At 47.7% G+C, this 13,261-nt stretch overlaps 1 long non-coding RNA gene across 2 annotated transcripts in view; it reads left to right on the top strand.

Annotated features, from left to right (window-relative positions):
• Positions 1–13,261, top strand: part of LOC311437830 — an 81,406-nt gene that overhangs the window by 1,123 nt on the left and 67,022 nt on the right. The gene's annotated exons all lie outside the window — the stretch shown is intronic.

The raw sequence follows: 13,261 nt of genomic DNA, 5'->3' as shown, positions 1-13,261 counted from the left end.
GGAAATAGGAATTTCCTCTCTGGTCCTGGGAATAACAGACCCCGTAGGAAAGGAGAGGGTGCTTTCAACAGATGGCTTGTGGAGGCAGTGCCAGCACTCAGAACCTTTTAAACAACGTTTTTTTCTTTTCTTATTTTTCTTCTGAAGTGTCTGGTTTACAGCTACCTTGGCAACTGCTTGAAGAGCACAGCTTTGCTCTGCTCCCAACCAGCTTCCCAGTGTTGCTGGAGTAATGCATCCTGGAGTTACCTGCTAGTAGGAACCCCGGGGAGATGTCACCAAGTGCTGCCCTAGGAGGCATGTCCCTTTGTCCAGGGGAATGATCCCCCATGCTCAAAGGAGGATCATGCAGGAGGGTTCATCTGCCTTGTGCACCAGCCTCAGCCTCTCCAGAGCAGCTCTGCCCACCACCGTCACCCAAAATCCTCAGTCCTGAGCTTGGAGGTTGCCTTCGCCTAAAATGGCCAAAATGCAGCAGAGGGATTGGGTTCAGCTGGTGCCTGAAGGCTGCTGCAGCCAGAAGAGCTGGGCTGGGTTTTGGGAAGGAGAAAGTTTTTTCAAGGGTGGACTGGGCTGTGGTTTTCTTTCTCTGCACAAGCTCTACCTGGTGTTTTATCACCTGGAAAACAAATAGAAACTGAGATCTCTTGATGTGAGACAAGCTCCCTGGTGCACACATAATGGAGCTGCTGGTGTTGTGAAGGAGGGACTGGGCAGCTGTCCACATTTTCTACACAGGCTTCTTGGAAAAAAACAGGATTGTGGGCTCTAGCTTGAAACCCTTCCTGTTTCACGAGCATGAGTAACCACTGAGACAATGCAGACTGTCGCAAGGAGAGGCTGGAGGGCTCGGATGCCAAATTCTTTCTTCATTTGCCGCAGCAGGACCTTCGGTGCACCACAGCTGGTGGGATAGGGTGGATGGTATCTGGAGATGGGGCTGAAGCCCAGACATAAGCTTCCTGTGGGACTGGGAGCAACTCTAACAGGGCTTCAAATAGTCCCTCTGAGGGGCTACAGGTCTTTATATTTCCCCTCTGAGGGCTACAGGGCTTCCCCATCTCACCAGGACAAGGATAACAGGAATCATTACGGACCAGGAAGGGTTCAGGTGCCACAGTAGGACCGACCTGTCTGGCCTGGGCAAGTGCCACAGGTTTCCTTGGGACGGGGATGTCGTGGGGACTAGCACGTCACGTAGCATGCCTGAGATGCTGACAGAAAATGCCAGCTCTCAATCAGACAGTCCTGGGTCTTGGCCACCAAAGTGCTTTTCATCTCAGTCTCAGGGAGCTGTGTGGGCTCCCCCCGACCCTCCACGAAGCGTGTCCACAGCTCTCACGTGAAATGCTTTAACAGCGTTACCAGTTCTGGACCATTTCCTGGGATTAAAAAAAAAAGGAAAAAAAAAAAGAAGCACATGTGACTGAAAACTTAGTCGCATCAGCAGCACTATTGAATGACAGGCACCGTCTATTTTAGTCTAATAATGAATTCACTATCTAGCAGCCTGCCATCATTGTGGTCCCATGATATTTCTAGCACAAGCATGGGAAGATAAAGCATCCACTGGCAAGGAAAGTTGAGCCTGTAACAGCTTCCAGAGCAGGCCAGCAGATCTAAATATGATTTCCTCGTCTCCACACACCGACAGCTCAATGCAGCTAAACAAAACCTCTTTTCTAGCCCCCATGAGAGTTTTTAGCACCCGTGGAGCAATCCGTTCTGCACAACCCTGTGTCTGCTGGAAACCCAGCCTGCCTCTTGCCACACCGCCTCAGCCTGCAAGTCCTATGAATCTGATTTCAAGCAGCATAATCTAGCAGAATAGTTTAAACATTTCACTCAAGGGCTCCACCACATCTGAGGGCAGTGAATGAATCATGTTCATTCCTTTATCTGATGGTGTGTTTGTGTAAAAAGAGCGACATGCAGCGAGGAACTTGCTGTTGCAGGGAATTTGTGTTTACATAAATCCCCAACCCACAGAATTTACTTATTTATTTATTTTGCTGTGCCATTCCCCGTTTGCAAAATCCTCATTGGGAGCTATTTAAAAACCATCAGCACTCAAATAGTTTACAGGCCGGAGCTGGGAAGGGGGAGGAAATGCTTGACTGCAAAGGGGTGTATTGTCCAGGGAGCTGGTCTTGTGGTTCTGTAAGAGATTTTCTGAAATTGCGTTTTTTAAATTTTTATTTAAATGTAGAAAGGAAGGTGTAAGTTAAAAGTTCGTGAAGGTACCCAGACCTAGGAACATCAATATCATATTATTTCTACTCTTTGCAAGAATTAATCAATTTATTATGCATCAAGGAAAAGCTACTGGCCCTGAACTGAGCAAGGGGTCTGACTCAGGGTGGGTCCCACATCTGCAAGCAGCACATAAGTCCCTCCAAAAGCCATCAGATCAGGCTCTGAAATCCTGACGATTTATGTGGTCTGGCTGACTCCTGATCCCCACCCTGATGTCCTGCTCCAAACATCTCCTTGCAGAGAAGCTCCCAGGCCCCCCATTTTCGAGGCTCTTGTGCACAAGATGACAGGTTTGACAAGGCAAGCCAAGCACCACAAAGATGGGGAGGACAAAAAGTGAGTTTGCTTGAGCAGCCCAAATTTTATCCCTTTGTCCATGCTTTTCCCATTGGTCTGCCTGTCTCCTGTTCATGGTTTCCTCGCCAGGTCCTGTCACTGAACCCTTCCCAAGTTCAGGTTTTCCTTTCCTCCTTATGCTTATGGTCTCCTGAGCACAAATAAAATGGCCATCACATTTGGGCAGAAGGCCATGGATTCCTGCCGTAGAAGTTTACTCATTTCCCAGTCCTTGCACCCTGCACTGAGGAAAACCAAAGTAAAGCCCACCAGAGCGCTTTCAGATGGGCCACACCAGCCAGGTTTTCCAATCCTGTGTATGAAGAAGGTGAATCATTGCCTGCAATAACCCACAATTTTCATCCTTTTCTCAAGCAGATGCCCCATGCAGGGCCAACCAGCCAAAACAGCTACAGGGCTTCAGGGCACGTGCAAGCAGGGCTTGTGACTTGGAGGTGCCTGACAGCCTTATGGATCAGCACCATAATGCCCCAGCTCCACGCGTGGCACAGATTATCTCAGTGATGCCCATGTTCTGGCTTTGTAAAGGTTATAGATACAAGTTGTCCTGGTGAGCACCAGGTCTGGTGTCTAACCACAGAGGGCCCTGTGCCAGGTGGCCGTGGCAGCAATCCAGAACCCCAGTGTGGTGGGATCATGGCAGGGAAGGCTCTCCGTGGGCACCTCCTTGATCACTGACCAGCACTTTGTGACACTTTTCCTCCACATCAGCAGCAGGAAGCCTCCAGCCCCAGGCCTGCCTCCATCCTGGGTGAGGCTGATTGTGGGGCTATGACTGATGCTGTGGAAAATCCCCTTCAATGGAGCAACCTCTCCACCCCACAATGCAAGCATTTTCATGCAGAGAGCCTCTGCTCCTGCGTTACCACTGGAGCAAGGTGCCAGACCCAGGCCCCTTTCCCAGTGGTGCCCCACACACTTGCACGGAGGACAGTCCAGCAACAAGGAGCTGGACTCCTTCTTCCCTTCCCAAGCCTAATGCCAGACCCAGCCTTATTCTGGGAAAACCCTTTGGCTCACACGTCGCTCTGTGCTGGCCTGGAGCCTTTGTTTGCAGGATGCTGTATACATCTGGCTCTGCCTGCATGCGTAGGTTTCGGTTATGGCGGTGATAGTTTGTCATTAGCTGCTTAACCCTCCCGTGGACTAATGCACCGTGTTGCCCCCAGGACACACCGTTCCCTTGGGGTTTCTGCAGGGAATAACACCTCGTGCACGCAGGCATCATGAATGGCAGTCGTGTGCGTGTGGCAACGTGCAGTGGCTAGGTTGCACTCAGAGGTTGTGCCTATTAGTATTGCAGTTGGACTTGAGGATCTTTGTAGGTCCCTGCCAACTGAACTACCCTATTTTATTACTAATATTACAACATTGCTCGAGGCTCCACCTGAATTGGTATGTGTGGCACTGTGTAGGTGCTTTGGAAAGAAGTGTTGATGTGATGTAAGCAGTAAGTGGTTTACAGCAAGGTTTTGTGAGGGTCTTGTGGTGTGGCTGTCTGTGAGCCTGTCACTGTCGTGCAGAGATTTGGCTCAAGGGATTTTTTAACAATGAATGCTTGAGTTGGCAGCAGCACAGTGTCTCTGCTCCCATGGCAAGGGTCCTGGCTCTCCTCAGTGGGGAGGGCAAGAGGGAGAAAGCAGAAATACTGAGGGGACTTGCACTGGTAGGGGGAGATCTTTTCAGCAGGAGAACAAGTAGGGTGATTGTTGGGCAAATGGCTCAGTCAACACATCTCAGGCTTCACCGCTCTGAAGCTGGGCTTCAGGATTGAATGGGGATCAAATAGAATGGGGCAGCAGGCAGCCTCCCCAGCAGGGGCTGCAGAGGAGGTGGGGAGCAGAGCAGAAGTGAGGAGAAGATGGGGAACCAGTGGAAATGGAAAAGATAAGCCAAGTTATTCTTGTGGACTGTCTAGGGGCACTAGTTGGAATGAATATCCTCATCCCAGATGCTCTGTAACGTGCTTTCTGGCCAGTCTCAGCAGGATCTCCTGCAAGCTGTAGAGCAGAGACCGTCCCTCATCCCCAGCAACAGGTGATTCATCTCTCAAGCAGGCTCCTTGCGTGTCTCCCAGCCACCCCACCAGGAGTGTGGATTCAGCAGGCCCAGGGGTCAGCCCAGCCTCCTCCAAAGCCAAGTCAGCCTTTGGGTTGAGCCGGGAACACGAGTAGTGTTGCAACAGCCTGAGAGCAATTAGGGGTGAGGATGCCAAGGAATGTGCTCCACACTGGATTGCTCTATGCTGGGGCAGGGGAGGCGCTGATAAAAAATAAAAACGTCTTGGACAAGAGCCCTTTGCTTGCAGCAGGAGGGGAGGGAGGCCTTGGAATATCGAAGAATATCATAGATTTTCTATTTGCCTCGCAAAACAAAAACAACCCTCTCTCACAGTGTTTCCACAGCTACACAGAGATAAACATACAAATTCCAAGGTTATTTCCGGTGGATTTCTTTGGGGCTCAGAACAAGCTCTTTCCGGAGTTGAAACATTACTAGGGAAGGCTCGTTCCAGCAGGAGTGCCCTTAACAGTGCTATTTATTGAGGTCTTTATTTTGCGGTGAGCTGTACTGAGCTGGAAAACATGGGGGTTTGTGATTTCAGGGACTAATCTGCTTGTTCAAACTGTAGTAGGGAAAGCAGATATTTAGGGCGGTTTTAATGGCTGGAGCAGCTGGCTCGTAAATAACCCATGTAGAATTGAGTCTAAATTTTCCCTGAACAGGATGCTCCCGCAGATGTGACAATTAATCACAGTGATCAGCATTTCTGTACAAGCGTTTCCAGATAAATTGAAATGATAGGTTCTTGCTCTTTTGAGGGGTGGAATCAGAAATTCAGTCTGGAGGCTTAACACTTAGTCAGTACTTCCCTATGAACAGAGGATACTGAAAGGGAGAAATTATGATGTGGGAAATGTCTCCCAGATTTACGGTCTGAAAGCTACAGCTGGGATTTCTTGGAAATATCTTTGCAGTTGTCATGGCATTTATTGTGCCTATAAAAAGTCTTCCAGGTGATACTCTTTATTGATGTTAGAAGTACGAAGTACAAAGAGAAATAGGTTACATGGTTTTATTTGAAAGTCAAAACACAAGAGAAACTACACTGATAATGAATTGTACTATTTTAACAAAGAATTTGCCAGCTGAGCATCTCAAAACTCACTTATACCTCATATGCCCTTGTGTACCTTTGCCTGAGCACTGAGTTCCCAATTTTCTCTTTGCAGTCAGAGAGAAAGGAAGAAAATGCTACAGAAATGTTTTTCTTTCTCTTCATATCTCCATGAAAATTATCTCAGAGGGAAATGGTGGACCCTTCTGAGGATGGCTTAGAGCAGATCTGAGGCTAAGCAGGCAGGAACGCTGCACTGCAGGAGAAAGAAGTTGGCTGTAAGGACAGGTTTGTGCCTTTATGTGTTCACCAGTGTAATGAGGTGGTCAATGTTGCAGGACTGTGTGGTGCTTGGGATGTCTTTTTTTTTTTTTTTTGCCTATTTTTGGGATGCTCCTCCTGATTACACTGAAGTTGTTTGGCTTTCAGATGTGAGCTCCTGTCTGGAGAAGTCTCCTTTGCTTTGAGTGAGTGGGTTGCACCCGTTGCTTCAGCCCTCTCTGTTGAACATTAGCCTGCTCAGGGAGCATGGGCAGCACACTTGGGCCATTGCTGGGGAGCATCGACGTCCTTCCCACCTGCTGCAGCACATCAGTTTGCTCTTGTCAGGCAGAGATTGCCTCCCTCCGGGACTGATCGTATTGTGCATCCATGCATCACCCTGGCAGATTAGGATTTATTAGTGTGCTGGTCTCGGAGAGGCTGTATTTTACCAGCCCGAGTCAGAGGAAGGGAAGGAGAAGTTTCTTTTCTCCCTAGTTTTGAGGCCACCCACAGGAACCAGCAGCAGGGCAGGAGCAGGGGAGCTGCATCTCATGCCAAAGGTGTCTCTTCAGTTGGGCTTCCCCTGTGCTGGTATGGGAATCCGAGGAAAGGAAATTTGTGCCCAAGGTGCCTGCATCTCCCTGAACCTCCAGGCCACATCTGCACCCTCACCCACATTTAAGTCCTGCTGCTGCAGAGAATAGGTGTACAGGCCTCATGGAAACCTATTTGGCTTGCAGATGTTGTGTTTTGGTCTAGCTGTGAACTTCTGAGTAGCAGAAAAGCTGTGGTTAATAGCACAAGAAAAGGGGAGTTATTACCATTCACACCTGTGCTACATCCTTCCTCCACTGTAGGATGGAACAGATGAAGTAACGTGTGCCTGGATAAACCAAGTGTAAAACAGAAAAATGTGGGTGAATTAGCACTTAGAGTGAAGACAGCAGTAAATAATCCCTCTACAAATATGTTTTTTTCTTTACATGCCAGCATTTCACTCTAGAAGCCCAATAACCACATCTATGTTTGGGATTTTCTATCCTGCCGAGAAGCCATCAGGTTTGATTAGCACATTAAGTGCCTGCTAGAATTAAAATTATCAGCAGTTAAAAGATGACCTGAACGATAAGATAAGATACAACGTTCTAAGCAAAATTTTTTTCTGAATGAGATGAGATGGAGAAAGTTCTTGTTTTTTTCCCAGTCTGTTTTTCTTCCCATCATTCTCTGTTCTGCCAGTCACTGAGAGGAGACACAGATATTTCCAGACTGATGCCAGTGCCCAGGCAGCCAAATATGCCACCAGGAGTGTGGTGAGTGGTCTCCAAGCTTACTTGAGGATATAGGGAATGGGCTGCCTGCCTGACATTGCATGTGGAAAATGAAAGAAGCTGTCTTCAGACTGGCTTGGAGATGAGAAATCTCTGCACAGTATTAGGAAACGAGATAAAAAGGCAAAAATCAAAGGATTGAATGACAGAAATATCACTGAGTTAGAGCTTAAAAGGGCTGAAAGCACTGGTGTCCCTGGTGACTCTGCTTGTACTTCTTGCTTCTTCCTTTTCCTGTCTCCCTGTGGTGACCTTCACGTTGCTCAGCCCCTGACGGCCACTTTCACAGCCATTAATTGAATATCGATGCGTGGCAAACGCTTTGCTATGAGGCCATCCCGCCACGGCACTCGGCCTGGCTCAGAGGAGAGAAGCACGAGACGTGAAATATCTCATTACCCGAGCAAAGGCAAAGCCTTCACGCAGGCCAGGACGGGCCTCATGAGCAGCCTGCGAAGGCAGGGCCACTGCTGCCGGAGGCCTGGGAGGCCCCGCTGCGGCTTCTCCCGAGGCGAGAACGCCAAAAAGGGGCAATTACGCCCAATTGCTCCAGCCCGCCTCGGCCAAGTTGGGCCCGGGGGTGATGTTGTGGAGCCAGCGGGTCACGTCACCGCTTGCTCTCCTCTGGCCTCAGTTTTAACTTGTTAAATCCCCGTAGCCAGGAGCAAGATGGAGGTTTTGTGGGCATGGCGCACGGCCGAGCTGCACCACCTCTGCCTGGCTCTGCAGAGCACAGCTATGCCTGCCAGGCCCTTCCACCTGCTGCAGGGGCTGCTGTTCAGTTGATGCAGCTCCTTATTTCCAGGTTGAACATCTTTAGCCCAAGCCTGCACCCACACGGTGCCTTTGCTGCTCTGATACTGGAAATGCAATTCTTATAGACCTCAGCATTGGCACCATTGAACTGTGCCTTGATTCAGTGGAACAGAGCAACTCTCTAATCTGTCACTCAGGATAAGTTTCCCCCCCTATTAGAACTGTTTCCTGAACTGTTTACAGTTTTTCAACTTTCTTTTTGAAGTGAGAACCCCAGGCATGAGCATGTTTTTCCAGCAGCAAACGGTGAATGTGCCATTATTCCTCCTGCCACCCTGCAGACACCCACATCTTGGGGCCCTTCTTGATCTCTGGACTCCAGAAACAGCAGCTTGGGGGTCACCACCAGTCACCAGCCAGGCCCACAACTAATGCTCCAGTGGAAATTAAATGCTACTTAATTTTGGGTCTGGAGCTATGCTTTTTTTTTGGGTGATGTTCAAGGATACAGTCCACCAATTTGCAGTGATTACCTCTATTCCTAGATCTTTGATGCTGCCTTTGAATTGAGCCACATCAAAAGAAAAAACTCTACTGATTTCAGTGGGAGAAGAGCCAAGCTGATACATTTGCTTTTGACAATCCTGTGGTAGGTTCAGCAATTCTGCATTTCAGTATGACCCTAAAGTGTCTCCCTTGGCTTATGGGCAATGATATAGACTAAGCTGAGTCTGAAGCTTGATTAATGAGAACATAGTCTACAGGAAAACGGCTTCAGCATTTGCAAGAAGACAGACAGCCTCAGGCATTTTGTGGCTTTTGACAGCTGGGAGCCATGAATGTCTGTTGTCTTATTAAAAAAAAAAAAAATTGCTCCATAGAATGAACACATTCAGCAAATGGGGAAAAAAAAAAAAAAGGAAAAAAAAAAAGGAAAGAAAACATTACTCCCGGCTGGGGTGAGAAAAATCAAGTCTATCAGAGAGATTCTCTTGGTGGCTAAAAGGCAGCTTCCTGGGTTTTCATCTTGGTGGATTCATTCTCGGCATTCCTCTCCCCTTTCTTTAGATAGCTGGTTAAATTCTTTTTTTTTTGGTGGGGGAGGTCTTCTTTCAGGAACGAATTTTGAGCTATGCTGCAGATGGAGCATTTCCAATCAAACTCCCCTGTGAACATGGTGTATGGACTGGGGTGCTTGCAGGACCCTCTCTGACAAGCCCAGAGTGACTGGTAGGAGCAAGATCCCCCCTCCAAAGGATGCAGGTCTGGAGAGGATAACCAGGGTCAAAGCAGGAATTTGGGAGCCCTGATTTAGATTCACTGCATAGCATGGGAAGAATGACTTCTCACTTCCATCTGAAGGAAGCGGTCTTTGGTATTTGCCCTTTAGAGTCATTGCTGGTTGTCCACACAGCCAGACAGATGCTGCTGCACTGGTTGCATCAGGAATACAAGAACAATGATTTATAGGATGCAAATATAGTTCTGGAGAATCTGAATATGACGCAGAGCGCATGGTGAATGTATTGTGCAGGTTGGGTCTGGCCAACAGACCGTGTGTTTGGCGTGTCTGCTCTAAAATTAATCATGTGTTTGAGTGATAGCCTGATTGGGGATGCTTTCCTGAGTTTGGGACATAAAATGCAACTTTAGGGAAGACTTTCTTAATCCAACAAATAAATCTGTTGCAGACGTATGAGTGTTTTCTGTTGTTTTTCATGGAGCTCTTTATAGCTTTCAGATGGGACACTCCCTGCTTCCTCCAGAAATTTCACTTGCAGTGAGTTGAACTTTTGGTCAGCACTGAAAATCCATGAAGAATATCAAGACGTGCAGGGCCCCAGATACAAAAGCCAAGAAGGACTAGCGATACTTAGCAGTGATTACATTTGTTTCCTTTCCATAGGAAGGGATGGATTTCTGTGTTAAAAGGAGTGCATTTCTTGCAGAGCAGGCAGCATGACAAATTACCGTATTAATAATACAGGATTTCTTCTCTGAGTTGTGGGAATGGGCTAGGGACTCTTCACCTCCTCCTCTTCCCTTACAAAAGGGGAAATAGAGGCTAATTTATAAAGATAGACTGCAGTGTGTGATGGCTGGCAGTGCACATGACTGATCACTCCGTGCATGGATATTATATCTAATAGGTCTCAGTAATGGGTCCCTGAGGTCCCTTATGTCCCAGGCTGGGGGCAGCTCCCTGGGCTGCTGTGATTTGCTGTGCCTCCTGCAGCCGCAGGCTCTGCCACCAGCCGGAAACATGTCCTGAAGGGCACGTCAGTGCCTGCCATTGATTTTCAAGACCAGATGTCTGTTTTTGCTGTTTTCTGTGGGATATGCAATCGGTTGGAGGGGAGCAATCCCTCAGTCCACACTGTACTTGTGCTTATTGCAGGAAAAGTGGGGCAAGGGCTTTGAACAGTGAATGAGAGGCAGGGGAGAGCTGGTAGGATGGGAGCAGGGGGCTGAGACTGTAATTATTTTCCTCTGATGTGCCCTGTGTGTAAATAGGCATTTCTAGCATGTGAGAGCAGTCTGCACATCAAATACATCAGTTGTATGCTGGTTCCCCCAGGAGTGGGTTCAAAGTAAAGGCAATGCTTCATCAGAAAGCTAATTGAGGAACTGAGTCTGAAGTCTGGTAGCAGAACAACCTGTTTTATGCCTCCTATTTGATTTTATTTCAGCTTGCCCGGAAAACTTAGATCTCTGCATCCACGTGCCTGCTACACTCACTTCCCTATGGCAGCACACAGTTTGCTGCAAATTATTGAGATGATGCTTGTGGCTGTGCTTTCTTGTTAGCCTTTGGTTGCTCGTATTTAACATTTGTAATAACCTGTGTTGTGTGTCCTGCAGTTGTAGCTGTGCATTTCACTGGCAAAGGCCAATATTGTTTAAAGGTGGATATTTTTCTCCATTCTGTGAGGGAGATTTTACTGCTTATATATCAATATGATGGCTTGCAGTGTTCTGGCAAGCTGGAAAAAGGAGATAAGAATGAAAGAAATGCTAAATTTCATGACCCAGTGGCTTATATTCTGTGTGCTTCACTGCGGACATTTAACAATCATGAGAGAAGGTCTTCTATGCTCCTTAAAATATCCACATCTTTAATGTAAATGAATCAGAACCATTTTTCATCGTTGGGTCATGCAACTTGGGAGTCAGAGGGAATAACAGTGGGTACATTGTCTGGATGGATGAAAAGAGAGAGCCCCAACTCTGGAGCAGACCCTTATTACAGAGCAATATATTAAGGAGACGGCTAACTCCTCTCATGTGTTTGATTTCTGACACCAACACACATTTGGTTTCTTTTCTGAATGCCCTTGAAATGAGAGGTGAAACTGGCAGATCAGGAGGGTGCTGAGCCCAGGGCTGGGAGCTGGACCTGTTCTCTGTGCCTCTGCTACCTTGCTGGGTGATTTTAGGCACATCTTTTCCTCTTTCAAGGACTTTGTTTCCCCTCAGCTTTTCTCGCTTGGGATGAGACTTGCAAGTGTCCTTTTTTACAGACCCGAGGCTGCCTCTCCACCCTGCCAGCTCCAGAGCTCCTGGCTGGACCTGACACCCTGATGGGTGTCACCTTCTGCCCCATCCACAGCACAGCCCTTCTGCTGGAGATGCCACAAGGTATGGCAACACAGAAATAAAAAACACGCAACTGAGACAAATTCCATTCTTGGAGGAGTGAGTGGTGGATCCCACTGGTGGTTGCTGCCATGCTTTGTATCCCACCCACATCCCCTGAGAGCTGCAGATCTCCCACAGTTCCCTCCGTGGCTTTCTGTGCTTTCAGGAGCTTGCTAGGTCCCTTCAGAATAGCAAAGCATTTCTGCTCAAGGTCACGCTTTTGGTGCTACAGCAGCAGAAACCGTGTAAGTTAAAGGTTTGCATAAAAAACAGCAAAGGTAGAGGCAGCTTGGGAAGGACATCTTTTTCCAGGGCAGCTCCCTTGCGTTTCACAAAGGAGATTTGGCTGTGTCTGTGGCGATGAGCGTAGCAGGGCCAAATCCACAGGACATCTGGGGCCAGCAATTTATGCCAGCGATAGGTAAAAGGCCATGCAGCGTGATAATGGGGCTATGGAGCTGCGTGTGAATTTTCATTACTCCCTCCATGGATTTCATGCTATCAGCGTGCGTGGCTGAGATGCACGCACAGCCCTCCAGCATACTGATGAGCCCGTGGCATTAGTATTCAGTGCCAAAAGCCAGAGCTGTTAGACGAGGAATAATAGTGTGAAGGGGAGAACTGATAAATGATTAGGCTGTATGATGATATTGGCAATGCTAACCCAGCTCCCTTGCAAAGGAGATTTACGAAGTACCAATTTAGAGCCTTAGCGCCGTAAATAAGTGGCTGGAGGACGTGAGTGTGTTTTGGGTGCTGGCTTTGCCACTGGGGAATTTGCAGAGGGAGGAACACATGACTGACAAGAGGCCAGAAAAATAAGAAAGTCATGGGCCCGTCTGACTGCCTGCACACACGTGGTTTTTATTAGCAGGGCATGCAAGCACCCACCCCTCCTTGGCACAATATTTGACACAAAGTTAACTTAAAATCAAGCTGAAGTTTAGGTGCTTTTTTTTTTGAGCCGGTCCCTAACTCCGTGATCACGTGTAGCACTTGGGGCTAAGTGTGCGAGGGGACCGCTGGCAGCTTGATGCATTCCAGATGTTTCTGCTAAGGGCGAAATTGCCCCCTTTGCCCTCGCAATTTGGGTTAAATCTTTAGGGTCAGGGTCGGCCAAGGTGTTGGATATAGGCAGGTGCAGTGCAGAGACTGAAAGTTACTGTGCAGGGGTGCCCTGCAGCTGTGGGAGCCACAAACAACATTCGGGGGTAAATTAATTTAAACAGGTGAGCTACTTTGCTCTGGTTTGTTGTGTTTAACCTTCATTGCCATCAGTGGTTTATCTAGACCTGTGGATAAACAAAAGAAAAGCCCAGAGGCGAAACCAACGTGATGGTTTTTGTCTAGTTTTCAAACAGAGCTGATTTATAGTGGGCATGAAAATATGAGGGAATGGTTACATTTTTACAAAATAAAGACAACATTTACAATGAATGCAGCATGTGACCTAGCCAACTTTTTTTTTTTTTTTTTTTTTTTTTTTCTCTAAGCACTTTTTATGAGAACAATAGTGAAGAACAGCCTCTGTTTTTATGAT

Source organism: Aythya ferina (genome assembly GCF_964211825.1).
Source record: "Aythya ferina genome assembly, chromosome: 5".
Lineage (NCBI taxonomy): Eukaryota > Metazoa > Chordata > Aves > Anseriformes > Anatidae > Aythya > Aythya ferina.
The sequence above is the reverse complement of the archived record's forward strand: the minus strand, read 5'-3'. Positions and strand labels throughout refer to the sequence as shown.